The sequence below is a fragment of the Myotis lucifugus genome, unplaced genomic scaffold, assembly GCF_000147115.1.
Source record: "Myotis lucifugus unplaced genomic scaffold, Myoluc2.0 scaffold_0, whole genome shotgun sequence".
NCBI lineage: Eukaryota > Metazoa > Chordata > Mammalia > Chiroptera > Vespertilionidae > Myotis > Myotis lucifugus.
Window position 1 is genome coordinate 30,249,750 of NW_005871048.1, and position 24,888 is coordinate 30,274,637.

Genomic DNA, 24,888 nt, shown 5'->3' on the forward strand with positions numbered 1-24,888 from the left:
TATAGTTTCTAGAGAGCAGCACAAAGTTTACATCAGGGATGTAGGTCCTAGGACTTCACTCTTCATACCATCTATAGGTTATTTACTGATCAGCATAGTAAGTAGTTTCTTACCAGCTGGGTTTGGAGCACTTGCTGGGAGTCACTATTTCAACCCAGCTGCAGACTCTCTGTTAAGAATTTGTTGTCTATAAAAAAAGCTTCTGTAGTTACTCTGAGAACATTCTCACAATGGACATCTTGGAGGATAGAGTAGTCTACTTTAACTGTCTTCATGGTGGGACCAAGGTGAAGAGGCACTTTCATTTTCAGTGAAGTTTGATGAACAGATCACTAGATGTATTTTCAATTCTTTGAGTCAGTGCTAAATGACCAACGCAAAGCATTGACATGCAGAACTCATTTGACTAGTTCAACATAGTGCAAACTATACTTGGAATAGTTGTACTCAGTCTCTTTATAGTTACCACATTCTATTTCTGTGGCTATAGTCCATGGCTAAATGTGCTGTATTTTTTTTTCTTTACAAAAATGAACTAAAATTTTGTTTGGAAAGTGTAAGGAACTGAAATAATACTATCTAATTTTGGGACATTTTAAATAATTCAAAACTATGAGATTGGAGTAAGTGGTTTAGAACCACACTAACAACAAAATTAAAATGAATTATTTCTTAGTGATAATTTCTGAGTATGACAATTCTGCCTGCACTTCGGTAGAACATAGGACTATCAGTGATTACTAAAAGATGATTATGAAACTAACTTCGTAAGCACCCTTTTAAATGGCCCTTTCTCTTGACTAATGCTAGGGCAAATATAGTAGTAGTAGTATTGCAGAAGACACACATGTATCTGTTAGTATTCTTTTAAATTAGAAGAAATTTTTTTTATTAAGTTGATACTATTTTAAAATACTTCTGTACTGAATTTAGTATTGCTTCATGAAATTAGTTTTTGACAAATGCTTGTTTTCAATCATCTCTTCAACTACTGATAGTTTTATAACTCAGTAAAAGAGGGGAAATGTACTAACCACCTTGTCAGATTTATTTCCAAAATATTTGTTTTTCTCCCTAGGAAAGACTCTAGTTCCAGATTATTAAACAAATACTAAAGAATTAACTAATAAATGTTTACTGCTAGAGTTAAATTAGATTATTACCTGAATTGACCTCATGAGTTAGTCCAAATTGAGTTACCTTTTTTCCAACATACACTTCAGTTTTCTTTTCCTGCAGAGATAGTCTTAGCGCTTTATATGGACATTTTCATTACATTTTTTAAATGGAGAATTACCATTTTTCTTCATGTCGTTAAACAAAACAAGATTCATATTAAAGCCAATGTGGCTTGGCTGAAAAAAGTAATTATTTTTCAATAACCCAAACAAACACAAACAAAACTTCAACACTTTGGTAACTAACTACAGTAAGACATTGTGACAAATATCTGTTCCTTAAGCTACACATTCCGCCCCCCAACTCAATCTTTAGTGACTGTATGAACCTGTGGAGGGCAGGTAGGAGTGGGACTGACTATATTTTATTTGAAGAGCAAATGAAGAAGCTCTAAACAGTGAAGCAATGCTCTGAGGAGTTGGTGAAGGCTTTTTGCATGAAGAAGCAGCAAGGAAAAAAATACAAAAATGCATAAAACTCTGTGCAGCAGTTTTAGAGCTTTGATAAAATATAAAATGTCTTTAACCCTTTAGCTGTTCTTGCAAACGCCTGCAATTCAATAATTTTATTATTCTGGGGCTAACGTATTTTAAACCTCAATAACTGAATGTTTCCTCTGGGATACCTTCAGGCAAACTATATATTGATTTTCTCAGAATGCACTGTATTTTTCATTAGTACCCAGGTTTGGTGGATATTTAGTCATTTGTTCACCAAATTCCTCTGAAAATTAAAATGGACTATTCCATTTTAGCTGTGGAGTCTTCAGAGCATAGGCATTAATTTTTTTCTATTAACACTACCAGCATGCTCTATTTTGACATTCATCTTGTCCAGGGCATCTAATACCAAATCACCTCTTTGATGTGGTATGCCATTTTCCTCTCCTAGTAAATACCATTCCTCATTTGCTACTTGGGTTTGGTGACATATTTCACATCATCAAGATAAAAATGTTTTTCTGATTTATATTTTTCAGCTATAAAGTTACATGCAAATAAAATAAAATCTTATCTGATCATCCCCTCATTTGAATTATCCATGACATTTAATTATTTTAAAAGGCAAATCAGGTTGACTCTGCTCAATAATAGTTTCATTTGTTGGTAGAAACTTCGTCTGTGACGTAGGTAATGCCGTTTGCACAGTGGGAAGTGGAATCACTGAAGTAATTTTGATGTACTTTCCAGTCTCATTCTTTTTTTATTGTTTTTTTGGTGTTGGCTGCTTTGGTGCAAAAAGCTTTATTGTTTCATTTGGTCCAATGCATGGGAGAGGGCTTCAGGGTGGTTAAAAGAATGGCTTGGGGTTTAGGGAAGAGGCTCAGGTAAAAGCCAGACACCAGGGGGATGCAGAGGGGCCCCTCAAAGGCCTCTGGGCTCCACAGGTTCCTAGTCCTGCTTGAGGGTGAGCCTTTTGAAGAGATACTCGCTCAGCCCAGCCTGGGGGCCTGCCAGCCTGTGGAGGTGAGTCAGGTGTCTCCCATCTTCTTGATGAGTTTCACCCCCTCATCCCGGAAGTGGTTCTCCAGGAAGTCACAGACACGAGGGTCTGCACAGGTAGAATCCAGGGCCTGCAGCTCCACAAGGCCAGGGCGGCTTCCACGGCGTCCTGGTTTGGCCCACTCATCTTGGGGAGGCTTCCGCACGTCCTGGAAGGGAATGTGGCCACCACGCTGGTTTGCAACTTTAAGAGACGCTCAGAGCCCTCTCATTTCTTCTCCGCCAACTCGCGGAAGAAGTGGCCCACGCCCTCCAGAGCCACATCGTCACGGTGGAAATAGAAGCCCAGAGAGAGGTAGGTGTGGGAGGCCCGCAGATGCCTGGTGGCCAGGGGGTTGACCGCAGCCTCCACCTCGGTGGAATGATTCTGACGAATTTGGGAGCTCATGGTTGTTCGGCAATAAGGAGTTAAGGTAGAAAAAAAAAACGGTGTGTTGTTAGGTCTTGGAGGTGGTTCCAAATGTGGTGACTGGATAAGACGCAGGAGAGTGGTTGGAGGCTGGAAAAAGGCATATCCATGGGTCTGTTTTGTCCAAACACTGTGTTGTTGTTGCTGTTTTAAATTTTTATTGTTGAGTATTATAGATGTTTCCCTTTTTTTCTCCCATTGCCCCCCTCCACCCAGTTACCGACCTCTCTCAGGCCTTTACTACCCTACCATCTGTGTGCCTAGGTTAGATCTTTGGTTAATCTCTTCCCTCCTTCTCTACCCCTTCCCTCTGAGATTTGTCAGTCTGTTTCATGCTTCCATGCCTCTGATTCTACTTTATTCACCAGTTTATTTTGTTCATTAGATTTCTTGTTTGTTTATTTTTAGATTCAATTGTTGATCGATATGTATTTGTTGCCATTTTATTGCTCATATTTTTTTTATCTCTCCTTCTTCTCCATCTTATTCTTCCTCTTTTCAAAGAATACCCTTCAACATTTCATGTAATACTGGTTTGGTGGTGATGAACTCTAGCTTTTTCCTGTCTGTGAAGCTCTTTATCTGAACCTCAATTCTAAATGATAGCTTTGTTGGGTAGAATAATCCTGATTGTAGATCCTTACTATTTTTTTTATCTTTATTGTTGAAAGTATTACATATGTCCCCCTCACCCCCATTAACCTCCTCCAGTCCAGCCCTACCCCCTAATTGTCTGTGTCCATGTGTTATACATATATACATACAAGAACTTTGGTTGATTACATCCCACCCACCCACCCTCCCCCACCTTTCCTCCAGGATTCTGCACCCTGTTCCATGCTTCCATGTCTCTGGGTCCACTCTGTTCATCCGTTTATTTTGTTACTAAGATTCCACATATGAATGAGATCATGTGATACTTGTCTTTCTCTGACTGACTTATTTCACTTAGCATGATACTCTCCAGGTCCCTCCATGCTGTCTCAAAGGGTAAGAGATTCTTCTTTTTTACTGCTGCAAAGTATTCCATCGTATAAATGTATCACAGTTTTTTAATCCACTCATGTGCTGATGAGCACTTAGGCTATTTCCAAATCTTAGCTACTATAAATTGTGCTGCTATAAACATAGAGGTGCATACATTCTTTCTGATTGGTGTTTCTGGTTTCTTAGGATATACTCTGAGAAGTGGGATCACTGGGTCAAATGGCAGTTCCATATTAGTTTTTTTGAGAAAACTCCATACTGTTTTCCATAATGGCTGTACCAGTCTGCATTCCCACCAGCAGTGTACTAGGGTTCCCTTTTCTCTACATCCTCACCAGCACTTGTTATTTGTTGATTTGTTGATGGTAGCCACTATGACAGGTGTGAGGTGATACCTCATTGTCATTTTAATTTGCATCTCTCTGATGATCAGTGACTTTTGAGCATTTTTCATATGTCTGTTGGCCATCTGTATGTCCACTTTAGAGAAGTGTCTATTTAGGCCAGTGGTTCTCAACCTGTGGGTCGCGACCCCTTTGGGGGTCGAACGACCCTTTCACAGGGGTTGCCTAAGACCATCGGAAAACACATATATAATTACATATTGTTTTTGTGATTAATCACTATGCTTTAATTATGTTCAATTTGTAACAATGAAAATACATCCTGCATATCAGATATTTACATTACGATTCATAACAGTAGCAAGATTACAGTTATGAAGTAGCAACGAAAATAACTTTATGGTTGGGGGTCACCACAACATGAGGAACTGTATTAAAGGGTTGCGGCATTAGGAAGGTTGAGAACCACTGATTTAGGTCCTTTGCCCATTTTTAAATTAGATTATTTGTCTTCCTTTTGTTAAGTTGTATGAGTTCTTTATATATTTTGGATATTAACCCTTTATCAGATGTATCATTGCCAAATATGTTCTCCCATACAGTGGGCTCTCTTTTTGTTTTGTTGATGCTTTCTTTTGCTGTGCAGAAGCTTTTTATTTTGATGTAATCCCATTTGTTTATTTTCTCCTTAGTTTCCTTTGTCTTAGGAGATGTATCCATAAATATATTGCTAAGAGAGGTGTCTGAGATTTTGCTGCCTATGGTTCCTTCTAGGAATTTTATGGTTTCCTGTCTTATGTTTAAGCCCTTTATCCATTTTGAGTTTGTTTTTGTGTATGGTGTAAGTTGGTGGTCTAGTTTCATTTTTGTGCATGTACTGTCCAATTTTCCCAACACCATTTATTGAAGAGATTGTCTTGACTCCATTGTATGCTCTTGCCTCCTTTGTCAAATATTAATTCAGTGTAATGGCTTGGGTCAATTTCTGGGAGCTCTGTTCTGTTCATTGATCTATATGCCTGTTCTTGTGACAGTACCTGTTGTTTTGATTATGGTGGCTTTGTAGTATAACTTGATAACAGGTATTGTGATTTCTCCAACTTTGTTTTTTCTCAAGATTGCTGGAGCTATTTGGGGTCTTTTTTGATTCCATATAAATTTTTGGAGTATTTGTTCTAGATCTGTGAAATATACTATTGGTATTTTAATAGGGATTGCATTGAATCTATAGATTGCCTTGGGTAGTATGGACATTTTAATGATGTTAATTCTACCAATCCATGAACACGGTATATTCTTCCACTCTTCTATCTCTTTTTCCAACATCCTGTAGTTTTCCGAGTACAATTCTTTTACCTCATTGGTTAAATTTATTCCTAGGTCTTTTAATTTTTTGTTGCAATGGTAAATGGATTGTTTGTTTAGTTTCTCTTTCTGAGAATTCATTATCTATAATAATAAAAGCGTAATATGCTAATTAGACCGGGTGTCCTTCCAGACAAAGCCACGGCAGTGGGGGGTGGGAGGTGGGGGGGAATGAGGCAGAGCCTGGTGGCCACTGTGGTGGGCAGGGGCCGAGGTAGAGGCAGCCCCCACTGCAGCGAGGGCCGAGCCCCTTGTACGAATTTCATGTATCGGGCCTCTAGTTGGTGTATAAAAAAGCCATAGATTTTTGGGTGTTGATTTTGTAGCCTGCTACATTGCCAAATTCATTTATTAAATCTAGTAGTTTTTTTGTACAATATCATGTCAGAGGGCAAAATTGTCCCACAAAATGGTTGTGCTCACATTCCCATCAATAATGGAGGCAAGTGAGGTTCCTTAACTTGAACATGGTAGACTTACATAATGAAGTATGAAAAACTATAGAATTTTAACATAAAAGAACAAGTTTTAGAAAAATCAAATTAAACTTTTAAGATTATATATTTATGCTCAGAACTACTAAACTGCTTTACTTCTATTAACTTCATTATCTGTCAGTGCCTCAGGCTGGTATCTTCTTGCTCAAGATAGAAGTATTTCTGCAAAGATAAAAACACTCAATGCCAAAGGTTTTTTTGTTGTTTTTACATATAATTTGTATTTGCACTGTGTTTGCACCTACTATTATGTTTCCATGGTCTGAAGTACTTTTATGTAGTATTACCACCCAATATAAAAGCTATCAACCAGAATCCTTTCTTCATCTATAATAACTAGAATAATTCCAATATTGCCTTTTCATTTCCACTAATTGGATGAAAAATCTTTTCCTGGGTCATAATTCCTTTTTCAGGAATTCCACCTTCCATTTAGTTTACCTAATCACTTAGAAATGTTGAATTCAATCAAAGTTACAAATCTGTATTTCAAACTCAGAAAATTAGCATCAAATTTCAACTAATTTTAAGATAAATTTTGCTTACTTAGGGATGTTCTGAAAATTGAGTACATATTACTCTTGTGTCATGTTAAGGAAATGCATAAACCAAAAAAACCTTATTTAAACATTTTATATAATGACCTTAGAGTCTTTTAAAGTTAAGGGAATCTATAGAGAACTTAATTTAAGACACTTCTTGAATTATTTTCAAGGAAAATAACAAGGATAAAAATTTACTAAATGGATTTATGACCTCAAATCAACAAACATTTATTGGGCTCTGCCACATGCATGGCACTATGTTAGGTACTGTTGAATTCAACAATAAATGAGATATGTCCCCCACAATTCAAGGAGCTTACGTTTCAATCACGAGATAGACTTTGGTCTCTATTCTAGGGAGATAATAGTTATACATTCTCTGCACTTTTCAAACAATGATAAAAAGTTATAAAGTTGATTAAATCAATGCTGAATACTAGCTGAAAATAATTCACTTTTGGCTCCTATCTCACATTTTATCTCCAGTAGAAAAGATAAGAAATGATGATAAGAAGTAGGAAGCTTTTTTTTTTTTTTTTTTTCCCCAGGTAGCCAGAGATCCTGGCTGAGACAAGCTGTGCACTAAATAAGTCCTTTATGGATTTCAATACTTCTGACTATGAGGAGAGTGTGTGCAATGCTGAGGAAAAGCATGGGAATGGAGATTATGCATATTCTGGTGAATTATCAGAGAAATGATTGAATGAATTGCTATGAACTTTGAGGTTTATGATTTATAGTCTTGAATTGTTGAAACAGGTTTATGCAGCCTCTCCTTCTTACAGAAATTGTAGAGGATTGGTTTCAAAATAAAAACTGAAACGAAAACCAGATCTGTCAAAGTGGTGCTCTTCAGATAAACCTGAGTCCTTCAACTATTCTAGTAAATAGACTGTGATCTCACAGCTAGATGGTAAGCTTTTGTAAATGAAACATACTTTAAGCTTTTTTTTAATGAATTCAATATTCTAAGTACTGTTTGCAATGATATCATTACTTGCTAAAAGCATATAAGAAGAATAAGGAGAAACAGAATTCAAGAGTAACTTGAGCTTTCTCTAGAAACAGATTGTCTTTACAGGTTATGTCCCCTGAGTGCTATGCTCAACAAAAATGCACACATAGACACCCCAATCATACTGTTTTCTCATCCTGACTTTATGCCCTAAAATCAAACCATTGAACCATTAGAATTAAACCATTCAAGGAATAAACATTTGTTTATTCACAATGAAAGAATGGATGAATCCAAGTCAAGTTTGTGGTTTAATTCCAATGTACTGAAACTAGAACTAAATAGTTTAAGGTTTTGTGACAGATCTAGTAAAAATTAATTTTTTTTAATCAAAGTGGTTTAGTCTGTGAACTTAAGTTAACCTTTATTATTATTTTAAATTATTTTTCTATGCTCACAAAATTACAGAGGGTGTTTGGCTATTTACACAATATAGCAGCAGTTCTCCAATGTTTTACATAAAAATCACCTGGCAATGGGTGCAGATGACCTTTCGTTAAGTTGTACACTTGAAACCTGTATGGTTTTGTGAAGCAATGTCACCCCAATAAGCTCAATTTTAAAAATCACCTGGGGAGCTTGTTAAAAATTCAGATTGCTAGGCCCCTCCCCCTATGATTCTGATTCAGTAGGTCGGGGTAAAGTTCAGAAATCTTTATTTTTCTCAGCCACCCCTTTCCATTCTGATGTTAGGTCGATCCAAGCCTTGCACTTTAATACTGCTAGAGGCCAAAATCTAAAATAGATTTAATGAAACATTTGGAGTAAAATATAATTTTTTTCTTTCTTTCCTGCTGTCTTTCATTACTTCTCTTCACTATTCCAAACTTTCTGTACAAACTTCCATCTACCTGCTCGCTCTCAAATCCACAATTAATTAATGTGATCTTTTCCTAGCAGTGTTTGTTTTTCCCATGGAAAACATTACTTTATTCATTTTATGTTCCTCTAGTACAATTCCTTCAGCCTCATTGGTAGTCTTTATGACTAGCAGGGGTGGGCAAACTTTTTGACTCGAGGGCCACAATGGGTTCTTAAACTGGACCGGAGGGCCGGAACAAAAGCATGGATGGAGTGTTTGTGTGAACTAATATAAATTCAAAGTAAACATCATTACATAAAAGGGTACGGTCTTTTTTTTTTTTTTTAGTTTTATTCATTTCAAACGGGCTGGATCCGGCCCGCGGGCCGTAGTTTGCCCAGGGCATTGGAGGTTGGATTTTGCTTCCAAATGTCTTCTCTCTTAGTTTTTCTACCTTTGTAAAAAACTGATGAGGAATTAATAACCCTAATAATAAACCTGCTTTATAAAGTAAAATTTTCAAAATAATTTTGAAATGGGATGATAGTGTTACTATGATAATGGTCCTCTGGTTTGGGGGACACACCATCTTGACTCTTCTTCTCTGAGGATCTTTGCTTGCAGAGTGTAGTTGTTTGTTTCTTCTTTAGTTTAAGGATCATTTTGAAAATTAAACATTCATTGTTCACCGCACAAATATTAATTCAGTGTCAACTCCATGAGAAGCACTGTCCTAGGCCCTGGGGACACCACTGGGAGCAAAATGGAACTGGTCCTGGTCCTCATGAAATGTTCCGTCTAACTTGTGGCCCGAAGCCATTGGTAGATTTATGAGATTACTTGGGTGGTTAAAGTGAATTTGGAAGTTGAAAGGATTTTAATGATACCAGGGTTGCTGAAGATTTTAAAAGCTGGAAGAGCCCTTAAAGATGATATATTTTAGTCTCTTAAACTTTAAAAAACTGGAATTAAGGGATAACTCATTTTAAAATGGAACAAAACTGACCCATGTCCCAAAGCCACATGGCTGCTCAACATTTCATATTCTTAGTTGGACTCTGTTTTCCATTCCATTTCTATATTTTTATTTCTCATATTTTTTGTAACTGGTGGAGAGGCAACTTCCTTTGACCCAAGGCAATCCCTTACGGAGGTGCACAGTGTGAGCCAGACCAGTCAGCATACCAGACGGTTGAGGTTCTAAGCACAGTTGACCAATAGAGGTGAGTGGGACTAGTCAAACTGAGTTAAGAGTATTTATAATTCAGAGCTTCACTGTTTTAATAAGATATTATTTGCTTCAAAAACTACTGATGTTTTTAAAATTTCCTTTTAACTTAATTTCTTAGATGTTGTTTATACACTGACAATTTGAACAGAGATGACTTTGCCAGCAAAGCCTCTGAAGTGTGTTCTTATAAGTACTGACTCTAGATTACTAGATGAGCACCTATCTTCCTTTAAGAAATTAAGAGTTATTGAGCTCTTATTGTCAAACGGTTATAAAGACTGACTAGACAATGTGTCCAAGCACTGCATAGTAATAATCGTGAGAAAATGGAATCACTTGATTGAAAAAAAGGGGAGAATCAGAACATTTTAATGAGAAAGCAGTACAATTTTGTGCAAACAGGGATAAGAACAATAAGAAAATATGTTAAAAAAAAGAAGAGAATCACGATAGCTGGGATTGCTAATGCTTAACTGTGTAGGGAGCTACATACACTTAGAAACAACTATAACTGCAACACAAATCTTTGAGCAGCATCACCAATGTCCTGTAGTATCATACATCTAAATAGCCAGTTAGGACATTTGTCATCAGAGAATGATAGCTGCAAAACAGGTGAAGATATTTAAAGGATGTTTCCCAAACTGTCCCCAGTAAGTCTCAGAATACCGAGTAAGGACTAACAAAATTCATCAGCTCATTACTATCACCAACCACCATTTTGAGCCAACAGAAAAGGATGGCTAAAAGTTAAATAACACTTGTAAATTATAACAAAACTAAATAAACTATAATGTTAAAAATAGTAGCATCAAATTAAGCATGATGACAAATTTGATAAACTCTTATGGAATAAATCAAACTGTAACATTTCGATTTATACATTTTCAAATATTGGAGCTGGATATGGTCCCAGAGGCGAATCAGTTCAACTGTGTTTGTATTTTATTGAAGACAAGGAGAAAACAGGTCCAGAGATGTTGGACGACTTATTTAAGATCATTCAGTTAGTGATAAAGGCTAGACTAGAAAGCTGATAAAAATGTATCTACTGTAAGCTCCATGCTTGTCACTGTGAGCTGTTAAAAAAGCAAACGTTATCCAACCTTTTGTGTCCAAAAGGAGTTTGAAATCAAGCTTGATCTTTGTCAGGACAAACATATGTGCTCATCTCAACGTAACAATTCATGCCTCTAAAATTGAGGGAAAGGCAAATGGAGTGAGCCAATTGTGAAATTATTTGTAGCCTCTTAATGCAAAAAGTTTTCTTTACAAACTTAATTCTCTCTGAACTGTGTATAGAAATAGAATGAGTCACCTCAAAAGTGTTGGGGATTATGAAAATATTTGAAATTTTGAATGTTTAAAATTTTTTTATTCCTTATGAATTTTTGGAACACAGAATTCACCCTTAACCAGTTTCTAATACTGGAAATTTCAGCTTGGCTCTTGATCATGAAACATAGTGATTTGGAGATATATTAATACTGGTTCATGGTCAGTGAATTTTTAAACTGGGAATGTAGGAGGAGCATTCATCTGAAGATATACCTGAGGAAGGAGAAAAGATCTTTGGTTTGTGAAGAGAAAAGTTAGTAATTTTTACAAAATTCTTGCATATGAGAAAATTTTAAATGCTTTAAAAATCTGTTTTTGGGGGGGAGGGTGGTCATTTATTTATTTATCTATTCATTTACCAATATTTATTAAGGCCAGGTATTTTTCTAGATGCCAAGAACACAGCAGTGAACCAAACAGACATAAACATCTTCTTTCAATTAGCTTATATTTTCTTTTGATACACAATGAGAAAATAAAGAAGTTAAACATATAGTATGTCAGATGGTAACAAGTGCTACGGAGTGAAAGGGATCAGGACTTTGGGGGTTGAATTGCTATTTTAAACAGTAGATGAGAGAAGTCCCCACTGAGAAGATGACATTTAAGGAAAATCAAAGGAGATGAGGAGGCAAGCTGCATAGCTCTCTGGGAAAACAGCATATCTGGAGGAAGAGTGTTCCAGGCAAAGGAAACAGCAAGGGCAAAGGTCCTGTAGTGGAAGCATGCTTAACGTGTCTGAGGAGGCCAGTGCAACAGGAGCAGATGCTTGAGGGAAGTAGAAGGGGAAAACATCGGAGGGAAAATGGAGGGTCATAGCATGTAGGGCCTTGAAAGTTAGTTGATGACTTTGGCTTTTACTCTGATCGAGAAAAAGTCATTCAAGGGTTTTGAGCTGGGTAGTGATATGGTTTGCCCTATACTTAAGAAAAGAACATGTATAGGTGCTATGTTGAGAACATCTTCTATTCTCTGTTGGGGCAGAGATGGGAGACCAGTTAGAAGGCCATTACAATAAGATAAGTGGTGATGGTGGCTTGAAACAAACTAATAGCAGTTGAAGTGGTGAGAATTGGCCAGAGATATGGGTATATTCTGTGTAGAGCTGAACCATTTTGCTAAGGATTAATTGAGAGGACTGAGGAAGAGAGAGGAGCCCAGAAAATTTTTTGCCTTGGACATTGTAAGGTTGGAATTGCCATTTGCTGAATGGGGGCATGGGGAGGAGCAGTTTAGAGAGGAAGACTAGAAGTTTGGTTTTGAGCATGGTTAACTGCTTTTTCTCATATTTTGCTGAGATTTGCTGTGTGTGTGTCTATGTGAAAAATAATCTTACAGACTTAAAATAAATTAAGATCATATCGGTTTGGGCCACAACACCCATCAGAAACTTTCTTTTTTTTTTCTCTAGAAATGTAGCAAAGGATTTAGTAAACATTCTTTAAAATATTTAGTATTTACACTTAAGTAGAGAAATTTGTACTTAGGCAAATCCAGGTTTGTTTGTCCCCCCCCCCCCCCTCAGAATGTCAAGAAAAAAATTTAAATGTACAGTTGTTAATGATGAGATGGAAATAATAGAATCAGTTAAATATTAATGAGTATAATGGTATTGATTTTTATTGTATGATTTTTGAAGCAAATCCCGGAGAGCATATATTTTCACTCATAAATACTTCTGTAAAAATGTTTACATCTGAAAAATATTTTATCCACTTACTTATCTAGCTATAGCTTTTAATTCCAATTCCAATTTCACTATACATATACTACCACATTCAAGGCCTTATCTGTCTACCAGTAGGTGTAAGAGATCCTTAAAGTAACTCAAGAGTTGCTCTAAAAAAGTGACAATAATAAAGTTAAATAAAAATTTTTCAGTGTGATTTACTATACATATTAAAATAAAACATTTCCTTTCCTCATGCCACCTTGTTGAAGTGTTTGATATGTCTAGGAATATTTGTGTACAGTTACTAAACATCTGCTTGAAATATAGCTTAGGCTATGTCTGCAAATGAACTAAATTGAGAACTTTCCTGGGTGATTAAAAATATTTCAATGTTCTATTTAAGAATGCAAGAGATTTTAAATGATCCAAAGAGAAGTTTCTAGATTTTGATATTTTCAAAATATTTAAGTGGAGTGAACTTTTAGTGATCATACAACTTTGGAACATTAACAAATTACCTGAGAAATATTTTTGCATAATTGATTGATAAATAAATATTTATCTGGCTGTCAATTGCCTCCAAATTCAATTGCACAGATTATTACCATATTTATAAAGCCTACAGTTGAAATTTATTTTAACCAAAAATATTCCCAAAGATATTGAAAAGAGGGCATAAATTTCAGCCATTCTTAGATTCTTCAAACTGATCTTTGTGGTACACCAAGGGTTTATTTTGGAAAGAAGAACATGGGTGTACAGGTCTGGAAGTGTCCATAGGGTTAATCTAGTTCATCATGTCATCCTAAGCATTATTAAAATTTCCAGGTGCAAAACCAGTTATAATAGGCTGATTTCCAACCTCTGAACTCTGGAGAACTCTTTTAAAGGCAGAACATCCTTTTCAAAGATATTAAAAATAAGGTTTCTCCTCATTTCACTTCTGCAGAGTCCCCCATAGTGATGGATATTTTAAAAGATCTTCTCACAATACTTTAAACCCTTAAAAGATTTTAGAACTTAAACTTCAAATAATCTTCTCTTTGTCAAGGTCCTTTGGTGTTCTTCAAATAATAGTGCTTTGTTTAAAGACTTAAACTTGTGTATTAAGTGATTAAAGTAAAAGCTCATTATTATGTTTTTCCTGTTACTTCACCTCTGATCTTTCAACTATAACCTCTGCTTTTGATCTATTTCCAAAGTATTAAAATATAACCACTATTAAGAACAAGCCTTTATAATAGCACAATTGCCAACATGGCCCTTGGCTATTTCCAATTATTCAGGCCTTGTTCTTCAGTTTTGAGACCACCTAGTACTTTTTGATACACTTCATATCAGTGGTTACCCAACTTTCTCTTTCAAGGGACTCTTTTAGCAACTGTCTTATTATATTGAACATTAACATAATTAAAATATTTAAAACTTCTATTTTTTGCAACTATGCTTATAAAAGGAAATAAGCAAAAAATGAAAAAGAAACTATGTTAAGGTAGAGGATGATAGGTGATTATTTTCCAAATATTCTTGAATATTGTTGCTATGTCAACAGTAATATATATATATACTCCTACAGTGGATTAAATATACCAGGTATGTTAAAATATCTGAGTTAATAATGATATTTTAAAAGCATACTTCATTGGTCATTCTTGGGAACCAAATCATTCTGAAAACTGATCAAGAAAGGTAAAGCGTCAAAAAAGAAATATTTTAGTTTTTAAATCTCAGAAATTTAAAAATATCTTTACTTACTTTCCATCAAATATTTAGAAACTTCTCTTTCCTCCATCCTTAGCATTCCAGATTCATTTTATATCTGCCACAATTGTAATATCACCTATGCTAGGTCCCAGGGTTTTACAAGATCAATTTTGGAACATTCAGGGACTTATTAGGTAATATTTTTTACAGAAATGTACTTCAATAAAAAAAAAATTGGTGGCGCTATTTTAAAATGAAAGAATTAAATGATTTTCCTTAAAGGCTATGTGTTAGTTGATTAAAAGGGGAGGGCCAAGTGTGGGAGAGTGAAGATTTTCCTGTTTTCTCCTGGTTCCCACTAGACTCTCTAAAGGCCTTTTTTCAGGGAAAAGCTTCCTAGAAGTTTGGTGCCATCTCAAAAAAAAAAAAATAAATCTCATTATAGCTTAAATTTAGAACAACCCTGACACATTAAATTAGTAGCTTTGGGCGCCAAATGACTCCAGGTAATTGCTCTGATCTTTTTTACTTTTGTAGATGTGTGATATTGATACCCCCTTCTTAAGATCATATCCAAGTTATGATGAATTCCGATCCAGAACACTTCTCTGTCTTAATCCACTCATCTGCCTGTATGTCCTCCTTATTGTTCTCCTTGATGGTTTTGGCTCTTATCTCAACAGGAATTCTATGGCAAACATTTCCTTAACAAGAAAAGACAAGCTTCTACCCTACCTTTCTCCTGTCCCTTGACTATAAACACAGTCACTGGCGTGCATGAAGCGTATTCACTTAAAATAGTCACTTTTGCAAACTTCCAGACGCAGCTACCATGTTCCTGTCTTCAAGAAGTGTTTCTCAAGCTCTCAGATGGAGGCAATGGCTCCATTCTCTGACAAGTCACAGAACCTAGTTTATAACTTTACTGGAGGTCCGATGCAAGAAATAAGTGCAAGAGTAGGCCTTCCTTCCCCCAGCTACTGGCACCAGCTTCCCTCTGGCACCCGGGACCTGGGCTTCCCTCACAGCCCCAGCTTCATCTGGAAGGTCCTCCGGAAGGATGTCTGATATAATTAGCATATTACGCTTTTATTATTATAGATTGTAGCATTTACTATGTTCTCTACTCACACAGTCATGTAATGGTGTAGCTCTCACTGGTCATGAGCTTTTCAGAAGCAGAAACTATCTCTTCATTATTTTTTCTTCTAGCACAGTTCCTGATTTTGGTAAATACTTAATATACATCTGTTGAAAGACTAAAAGAATTGATGAACAAATGAATGAATGGTCTTGTGTACTTTTGTTGTTTCTTTGACAACTTCTTCCTGTGCTTATGGCATTGTTTATTTGTTTGTTTTCATGATTACTATGCTTTTATATTCATTAAGTGGAATGTGGTCTTTATTCTAAATAAGTAACTCTAATTCTTAATATCCCCTTAACTTCAATTTAAATAATCCATGCACTAGTAAAGCACTGTGGGAACTTCATTTTATGTTTGTCAATGCTGGAAAACCCCAGCTGAATTGCTACAAAAAGGCAAAATTAGGGTTGGTCAAGAGAATGACCACATGGTTTGATTTATTTTATTGGGACTTATCATCAACATAGGCTCTGATTTCTAATTTACTACTTGCAACAGTTTTTTTTCTCTCTGTAGATATTGGTAATCAGAGAGAAATTGGCAATCCTGTAAGATAGATTTAGAAATGTTTATCCTGAGCATTTTGCTTAATGCATAGTAGGTGCTCTATTAACAAAATTTAAATGAATGAACAAATAACAATTGACATTTTTAAAGCAATTCATACACATTGTGTCCATTTTTCTTACCGCATTCTGTACGTGTGATTATCATCCCGCTTTTGAAACAGTAAAATTAATTTTGTTTCTTCCAGGGGATGCTGCTCTGCGATGAGAGCCCAGAGTAAAATCAGTTCAAATTAAACCCTGCCTATCCTATTACTGTGTATTCTCAGGACCTAGAGCAGTACTTGAATTATGGGATAAGAGCTCTTATGTTTTCCACTTGCCTAGCATAACACTCTAGAAACGTTAACTTATTTAATTTTTACATGAATTCTATGATTCAAATCTCCATTTACAGATGAGGAAACTGATGTGCCGAGGAAGGCCATGAGGGCCTTGCCTAAACTAGTTAAATGCTTTAGAGCAGTGCTTCTCAGAGTCCGCACCCATCAGAATCTCCTGGGGGCCTTGTTAAAACAGAGGTTGCTAGTCCCCCACTGCACTGTTTCTGATTCAGCAGATCTAGGGTGAGGTCTAAGAATTATCATTTCCAAGTTCCCAAAGAATGCCGCTGGTCCAGAAATCACCTTTTGAGAATCAGTGCAATAGAGTTTACAGAGCATTTTCTCACACTATCTATATTAATGCCCACATTCCCATAATCAGTTATTTTGCCCATTTGTGGATGAGGGAACTGAGGTGAAGAGAAGTTAATCAGCCTTCCCACAACCACAGTTAGTGGAAAGTCCGCTTGGACTCAAGTCTGGCTCTAAATCAGTGCTCTTGGCTTTGCCCTAAGAGGCCCTACATGGTACTGAATTTTTAAAAACGCTGCTCCAGTAGATAAATTGTAAAGACTTTATGGATTTGGCAGATAAACAAAGGAACCCCATGGGAACAGAGGAACTTACATCTTCTACTCTGTTTCCCTTAATTAATCTGAGTAAACAAGATAGTCTCTAGACAAGTTGACTTGTTCAAAATTTATTTTCATTCTAATTTAGACCGGTCATAAATATGATTCAACTATTTTCCCTTTTTGTGTAATACAATTGGAGGCATATGATAGCATTTTAAGAGATGCTTATCTGGCTCATATTACTGTTAAAGAACCTTTCCTGCAAAAATGAAAGAATAAATTCTGGAGTATTTATTGAAAAGTATTATTTTAATATTTAATCCTTCTTCATAATGACATTCTAAAAAAATCTTACACAACAATTTTCACTAAAATTTATGAAGTGCTTTAACTCTTTTTTTCTTAGATACCAATCCTACAGCACACCAGAGACTTAAAGCTGCAAAACTTTGTTTTCCTCAGCTTCTTTCAGGCATTAACATTCCGATGCCATATTCTTATGACAAAGACTAATAAGAAGAGAAAATGGCACACCCTGGATCTATTTCAGTGATAAAGATAGGAGTGGGAAACAGTAAAAATCTACCTTGTTCTCATTACTACCGTGCTAAAATGGTCATCAATTATAATCACTCACCACATCCCTAACGGGAGACTTGGTTGGTAACTTCTCTTGAACACAAACTCAGTCTCCTTTAATCCAGTACATATGTGAAATATATATGGAAATATATTGATAGTGCTTACATTGATGGCATTCTCTTCACTTATAAAAGCATGTGCTGAAAAAGAAGTGATATCAGTGCATAATAGCAAGGTTTCTATAAGACAGCTATTTCTGTTTTATTGCCCATCATCTTATACGCAAAATAGAAATGTTCCAAGCACTTACTGCCACCTATATTTCATAGTCATAGTTATATATGCAGAATTTTTCTTTTGTCTTTGCCCAATGGGCAAAAATGTCAATACACGTTTTCCCTACCCTTTGCCTGTGGCCTCATGTTCATTTCTGTTCAGTTTGACTTGACTCATTTTTTTACTTTCCTTCTTTAGTTCACCTTCTCCCTTTCTCCATCTCTTCTTTTAGCAAATAATTATTGGTGTTCAAGATTTGGAAAGTAAGACACTTATATTATGCTGGAGAAGAAAACATAGACATATGAAAAAGTCCCATAGTTTGTGTGGTACATTATATGATGAAGAAGCAAGAGAATGTACAGTACAGTGCAGTACAATAAGCATTCAATGGGAATAGAGATCCCTAATTAACCGGTGTGTTTGAGAATGGCTTTGTAACGAACATTTTCTTTAATCTATTGCTGCATATTAACTTATTATTTGTCTTAATTGTACCATCTAAGCTGGGTTCAGCTGTCTTCTTCTTCACTTGGTGTCTGCTGGTGTTGGAATGTGCAAGATGGGTTCTTTTATCTAGGTCAGTGGTTCTCAACCTTCCTAATGCTGCGACCCTTTAATACAGTTCCTCATGTTGTGGTGACCCCCAATTTCATTGATACAAATTGAACATAATTAAAGCATAGTGATTAATCACGAAAACAATATGTAATTATATATGTGTTTTCCGATGGTCTTAGGCGACCCCTGAGAAAGGGTCGTTCGACCCCCAAAGGAGTCGCGACCCACAGGTTGAGAACCACTGATCTAGGTGGTCAGAACCAGTGGGAGCTGACTGAGTTCTCCCTAGTAGAGTAGCTGAATCTCTTTTCATGGTGGCTCAAGTCTCCCAGAGAGCATTTCAAGAGCTTAAACCTCAATGTGCATATAGTTCAAATGTTCTGCTTCCTATTCACAAATGTTCCACTGGCCAAAGCAAGTCAGTGTGGGAGGCAATGAATTCTAGGCAGCTAATGAATACTTGGTTCTCTGTGGGTCACCAATCCAAACAAAGCACTTGGAGGATATGGAGAATTTGAGCTGGACTGACTAAAAACATTATGGATTAGAAAAATCCATTGGAAGAAAAGGTATTTGGAGGAACAAGTTTTAGATATAGTAAATATGAGATGATAAAAATATCCAGTAGGCAGACAGAGAAAATTTACTAGAAGACATGAGTTAAAGACTGAAGTTTTAAACTCTGTAGTCATGTGCAGAGAAGTTCTGAGAAAGATAGAAGTTGGATCAATGAAATTTGGCCTCTGTTTATAGTTAGAAGTTGGAAGGAAAAAGAGGAGCCAGATTAGGATACCGTCTATTCCTTTGAAATGCTGTGATACTGTTAGAATTTTTATATTTCTAGTTGAATTTGACTCTCATTTTCAGACATCTGGGAGTAGAATTTATTTGAGAAGCAATGCAGTTTTATTGTAGCTATTTTTACTATGGAGCACTTCTAGTGCCTAAAGTTAATGACTTAAAAATATGTATTTATTAGTAATAGCTAAGATCTTTGAGTCTTCATGGTTCTCAAGTAGGTGGAATTTATTGTATGAAAACTAAAGTTAATGATACAACTTGACAGAAGTCAAACCTTTATTAATTTTATCAAATCAATTCTATTAATTAAGCTTCATGAATCTTTCTGTAGACTAACAAAATTGTATAAGCTTGTTTTCAGTGATGAATTAATTTTCTTCTTATGAAATGGACTTGATATTGAGGCTAGGTCAACTCAAGTGCAGGAGGTTAAAAATATGGTGCAGAAATATTTTCTTATCCATTGACAAACTAAACTCAATATTCAGAGGCAAATAATAGTTTCCTAAGAACCTGTTACACACATTGCCCTGGCTGCTGTGGCTCAGTGATTAAAATGTCGGCCCATGCACTGAAGAATTGCAGGTTTGATTCATGTACCTGGGTTGCGGGTTCCATTCTGGGCCTGGTCAGGGTGTGTTTGGGGGCAACCAATTGATGTGTGTGTTCTCTCTCTCTCTCCCTCTCTCTCTCTCTCTCTCTCTCTCTTCCTCTCTCTCTCTCTTTCTCTTTCTCTCTCTCTCTCTCCACTCCCTCTTCCTCCTTTCTACTCTTTCTAAAAATCAGTGGAAAAATATCCTCAGGGTGAGGATTAACAACAACAAAAAAGGACCTGTTACCCACATAAATGAGAACTACTGATTGAGGAACTGCATTCATATACTCCCTGAGGAAGTGTCAGGAAGTTGTTTGCATTTAAGCACTGCCTTGTTTTGCTGAGCTACTCAGGTAGGCCTTCAGTAGTAAAGAGAGCTATGACAATCAGACCCAAACAACTGTGGGTAGCTGTGGAGCCTTGTCACACTTAAGCCCAAGGGGGTGGGATAGAGTACAGAAACCATTTGGATTTTTTTTTTAACTCAGCCCACTGCTTTTAAAGAAAAATGTGAAGGCTAGGAATTTGGCCAAAACTGAGATTAAATATTTGTGATCTTGTTCTATGGTATCACTAATTTCCCCTTTCTGTTGCACTTTTAAATCATTTTGAATTTATTGTTTGGAAAACCATTATACAGTACATGCTTGCTTATCTGTAAGAGTATAATGAGAATGATATCAAAAGTAGTTATAACTTTATATGTCCTTATTCTGTAACACTTTTATTTAGTATGTTACTTGGTTCTCTCCACTTTTTAAAATCTCATGGTAATATAGCTGTGTTATGTAGGTCACGCCTTCCCTAGTATGCTACATTATGACCTAATAAAAATAGGTAACATTTATTGAGCTCCTAGTATATCTTAAGTGCCTTATATGTATTATTTTATTTGATCCTCAAAGCGGCCTTATAAATTAGGTACTATTATTCTTAATTTTCAGCAAGGGAGACTGAAACACAGGTATGTAACCTGTTCAAGGTAACAAAGCTAGTCAGTGGCAGAGTAGAATTTAAGCATGCATCTCTGAATTTACAGTCAGAGCTTCTAACTACTATTCAGGCACCAGGCATTTTATGATCTTTCTTTTACCATGTTGCAATTACTTTATTTTCTACCTTTCAAAATCTTGAACTATGAAACTGAGGGCAAATTGGCCAATGGAGAAAGGGCACTCATCTGTAACATTTCCTTGCTATTCTCTATTTCCTGAGAGAATATTCTCTCACTATTTCCTCTCACATCTGTAATCAGGTAGCTGTTATATATAATAAATACATAGGTTTTGCTCTATGTCAGTGCTGTTGTTTGAAGTGTATTTTGTTTTTGCTTTTTAATTCTCAGAACAACCCTATGGCATAGACATTCTTATCTCCATTTTACAGGTGAGAAAAATTAACACGGAGATATTAAGCCACATGCCCAAGGTCACACATCTATTAAATGGCAGAGTCACAGTTCAGATTCAGACAATCTAACCTCAGTCCATGTGTTTAACCACTACAAATACTACTTCTTTAGTTTTAATTTGTTTTCTTAAAAACTACATTTTTACATAATTATAATTATAAATTTTTATTCTCACCTGAGGATATGTTCCCCCCTCCCCTCGCTATTGATTTTAGAGAGAGAGAGGAAGGGAGAAAGAGAGAAACATCAATGTGAGAGAGAAACACTCAACCAGTTGCCTCCGGAGTGCCCTGTCTGAGGATTGAACCCACAACCTAGGTATGTGCCCTGAACAGGAATAGAAGCCACAACATTTTGGTGCAAGGGATAATACTCCAACAAACTGAGCCATCCAGCCAGGGCTTACATAATTATTTTCATGCAACAAAATTAAACAATTAAAATTAGTTTTGCCTATATAAAGAATAATATACTGTATATTCCATTCTTCCCTCCCCAATATCTTTTAAAAACTAGATGGCTTGTACTGGGATAATAAAGTTATTCTTTGTACTAAATAATGATTTGTGGTTTATCTTATCCCTTTTGTTTATTGAGTGTCTACTTATTTAATCAGCTCATATGTGGGGCAAGGACATGTGTGTCCTCACTCACTGAAGGCACAGAAGAAGATTTGAAAATAACACAAGAATTAGAATATCCCATGAATCATATCTTTACAATAAAGAAATAGAGATACCCTTTAATCTAAGCATATCATTCTGAACTAGTGTGTTGTTATAAGAGCCAAAGAAGCTTTCCTTGTAAAACTGTTTAGTGCTCAACAAATGAGCCTATTTATAGTAGGCAATTCTTTTTTTTTTTTTTAACACTTTATATATTTTAGAGAGACGGTAGCTTACTGATATATCTTCTAGAAAAAAATTAGTAATACTATCATTAGGAATAATTCTTGAAATTAGAGCAGGAGGTCCTTTCTATAAAACTATGGTGACAGTGCAGAAAGGGAGAACATGCCCATGGCATCTGTTCAGGTGACTGTGTGATCCTGTCTGCCCAGACAAATGGCTGATGTCCAAAAAATCAGAAAATGGGTGTGTCTCAGGATATCAACATGGTAAACACCAACATTTTAAAGGGAACTTAGTCAATGGGGACAGAAGTAATATTCAAATTTCTGACTTCTTTCATGGCCTCCGGTGACAAAAATTTTTTTAATAAGGAGTTTTTCTTAATATTAAAATGCAAAGGAAATAAAATTTTTCAAGTGAGTTAGTTAACGTGAAATTCATACTTATGCTTGACTAGTGGATTCTCTCCTTCCTGTTGACTATATTAGATTTGGAAAACTTATAGTTTGCAAAATTAATTCTTACAATGCTATATTAGAGATCAGTAAAATGGAGATCTAGATGTAAAAACTCATATTAAAATCACTGTTACATTCTTTCAATCCATAGAATCCGAAAACACAGTGGAACGTGATGCATCCTTCAGAGTATTAGTTTATGGCTAAAAAATTTTCTTCAGTCTTTAAGTAAATGGGAACTTCCAATGAACTTTTAACATGAAAATAACTTTTGCTGATTACCTCTTTGACTTTAACATTTTAAATGATTTTCATTTGAAAAATATCCAGAATTAAGTATATAGAATAATTGGCAGCATGTACATAGTGACTAGATATACTATTCTAATAATTTGCAGAATGCAAAAGTAATTATATATATTATACTAGTAGATTTACTTCCTCATTTTAAAAGGGGCTATAATAAATATAGCTTTAATTTATCACGACTTTGAAAATTCCTTGGGATTTTTATTATACATGAAGTAATGAATAACTAAATATCCTTTAGTCATAGCCTTTCACTCAGTGAACATAGAGTTTAGGCAACTTTCTGTGTAGGAATATGAATCATCTAGTAGAAAGGTTTTTTTGCTAGCTACTTGTATCCCATAGTGATGGTAGGTATTAAACTGAAGCTAGAAGAAAATTCCTTACTTTCATATGATCTTCAAATAATTTTAAACCTACTAAATTCTTTTCAAGCTTGAATTTCATGTGTTTCAATAACCCTGGGCTCTTCTTTGAATCTTGTTATCACAGGATATGTGATTTTAGAAATGTTTTTATTTAAGTCATAAAATAAAATGTACCCCTGCTCTAGCATGGATATTGCATGCCTTTCAATTTAACATGAGCCAACCTTCTCTCAGCTAACACCATTGTTAGAATGGAGTTCCCACGGAATCACAAAAGCTGAGAGCTATATTTTATATGAAGTCTGTTACTGTTTCCACAGTGGAGGAAATAGCTTGCTCTTTCATAGTGGATTCCAAGAGAGTGAGACCTATTAGGTCCCATCAACTCAAATTTAGTGATTAGTGACAGACTTGAAGATTAGTGATAGACTCGGATTGTGGCCTGTGCCTGCACTACAAAACAAAGTCGAGAAAGTTATTAGAAGATTTGGTCATTACAAGTGCATTTTTTCCTGAGTTAATGACTCAGTTCTCTACTTACATAGTTCAGTGTACATGCAATTTTATTCTTTCTTCATAGAAATTTGTAGTAATATTCCATGAGTACTAATTAATCTGTTTTACTAGGATGACCCCAAAGGGTCAGAGGAGGATTGTATTTAAACTTGTTAATTCATTCACTCATCTATTCTTATTCATCTGTTCAACAAACTTTTCTTAAAACACATCAGTAAGCAGGGGAAAAATACAAAAACTAAATAAACAGCCATGATCTCACTCTTATGAAAGTTCAAACAAGTGGAGGAGGCAGGCATTAATCACGTCACCATACTAATGAAAATGCCATATAATTACAAGTAGATATGTTATCTTATGGAAAGCATAAGCTGGGAAACTGGAAGGCCAGTGTTGCAGATGTTCCAAAGGAGACAGAAGCAGAAGCTAAATCAGGGGTCAAACCACTGGGAGATTTTCAGCAATTTATAAATGTTGGTCTTTTAAAAAAATTAAATTGATTATATATATTATACTAGTAGATTTATTTCCTCATTTTAAAAGGGGCTAATAGGATTGGTTAATAGGATCATTTAGGTTTCAAGTAGTACATTTCTATGATACAAGATCTGTACATTGCACTGTGTGCCCACCAACCAAAGTAAAATCCTCTTCTGTCACCATCAATTAAGTCCCCTCCACCCCTACCCCCCAAACTTTGGTCTTTTATCCAAATAGCAAGTAGAAACTGTGACAGTGTTTGAGAAAGGGAGTGTAGTGAATTTAACTGTAGCTCCCATAAAGATATATCTGAAACCTGACCCCTGGAACCTGTGAATGTAACCTTATATTGTAGATATAATTAAGATAAGACTTTTGAAATGAGATCATCCTGGATTATCCCAGTGGGCCCTAAATCCAATGATATGGCCTTATAAGAGACAAAAAAAAGGGTAGGGGAAAAATTAGATCCTAGAAAC

The 24,888-nt window shown here is 35.7% G+C and overlaps 1 pseudogene; it reads right to left on the reverse strand.

Annotated features, from left to right (window-relative positions):
- Positions 1-2,570: 2,570 nt before the first annotated feature.
- LOC111825212 lies at positions 2,571-3,069 on the reverse strand (annotated as a pseudogene).
- Between the last annotated feature and the right edge of the window lie 21,819 nt (positions 3,070-24,888).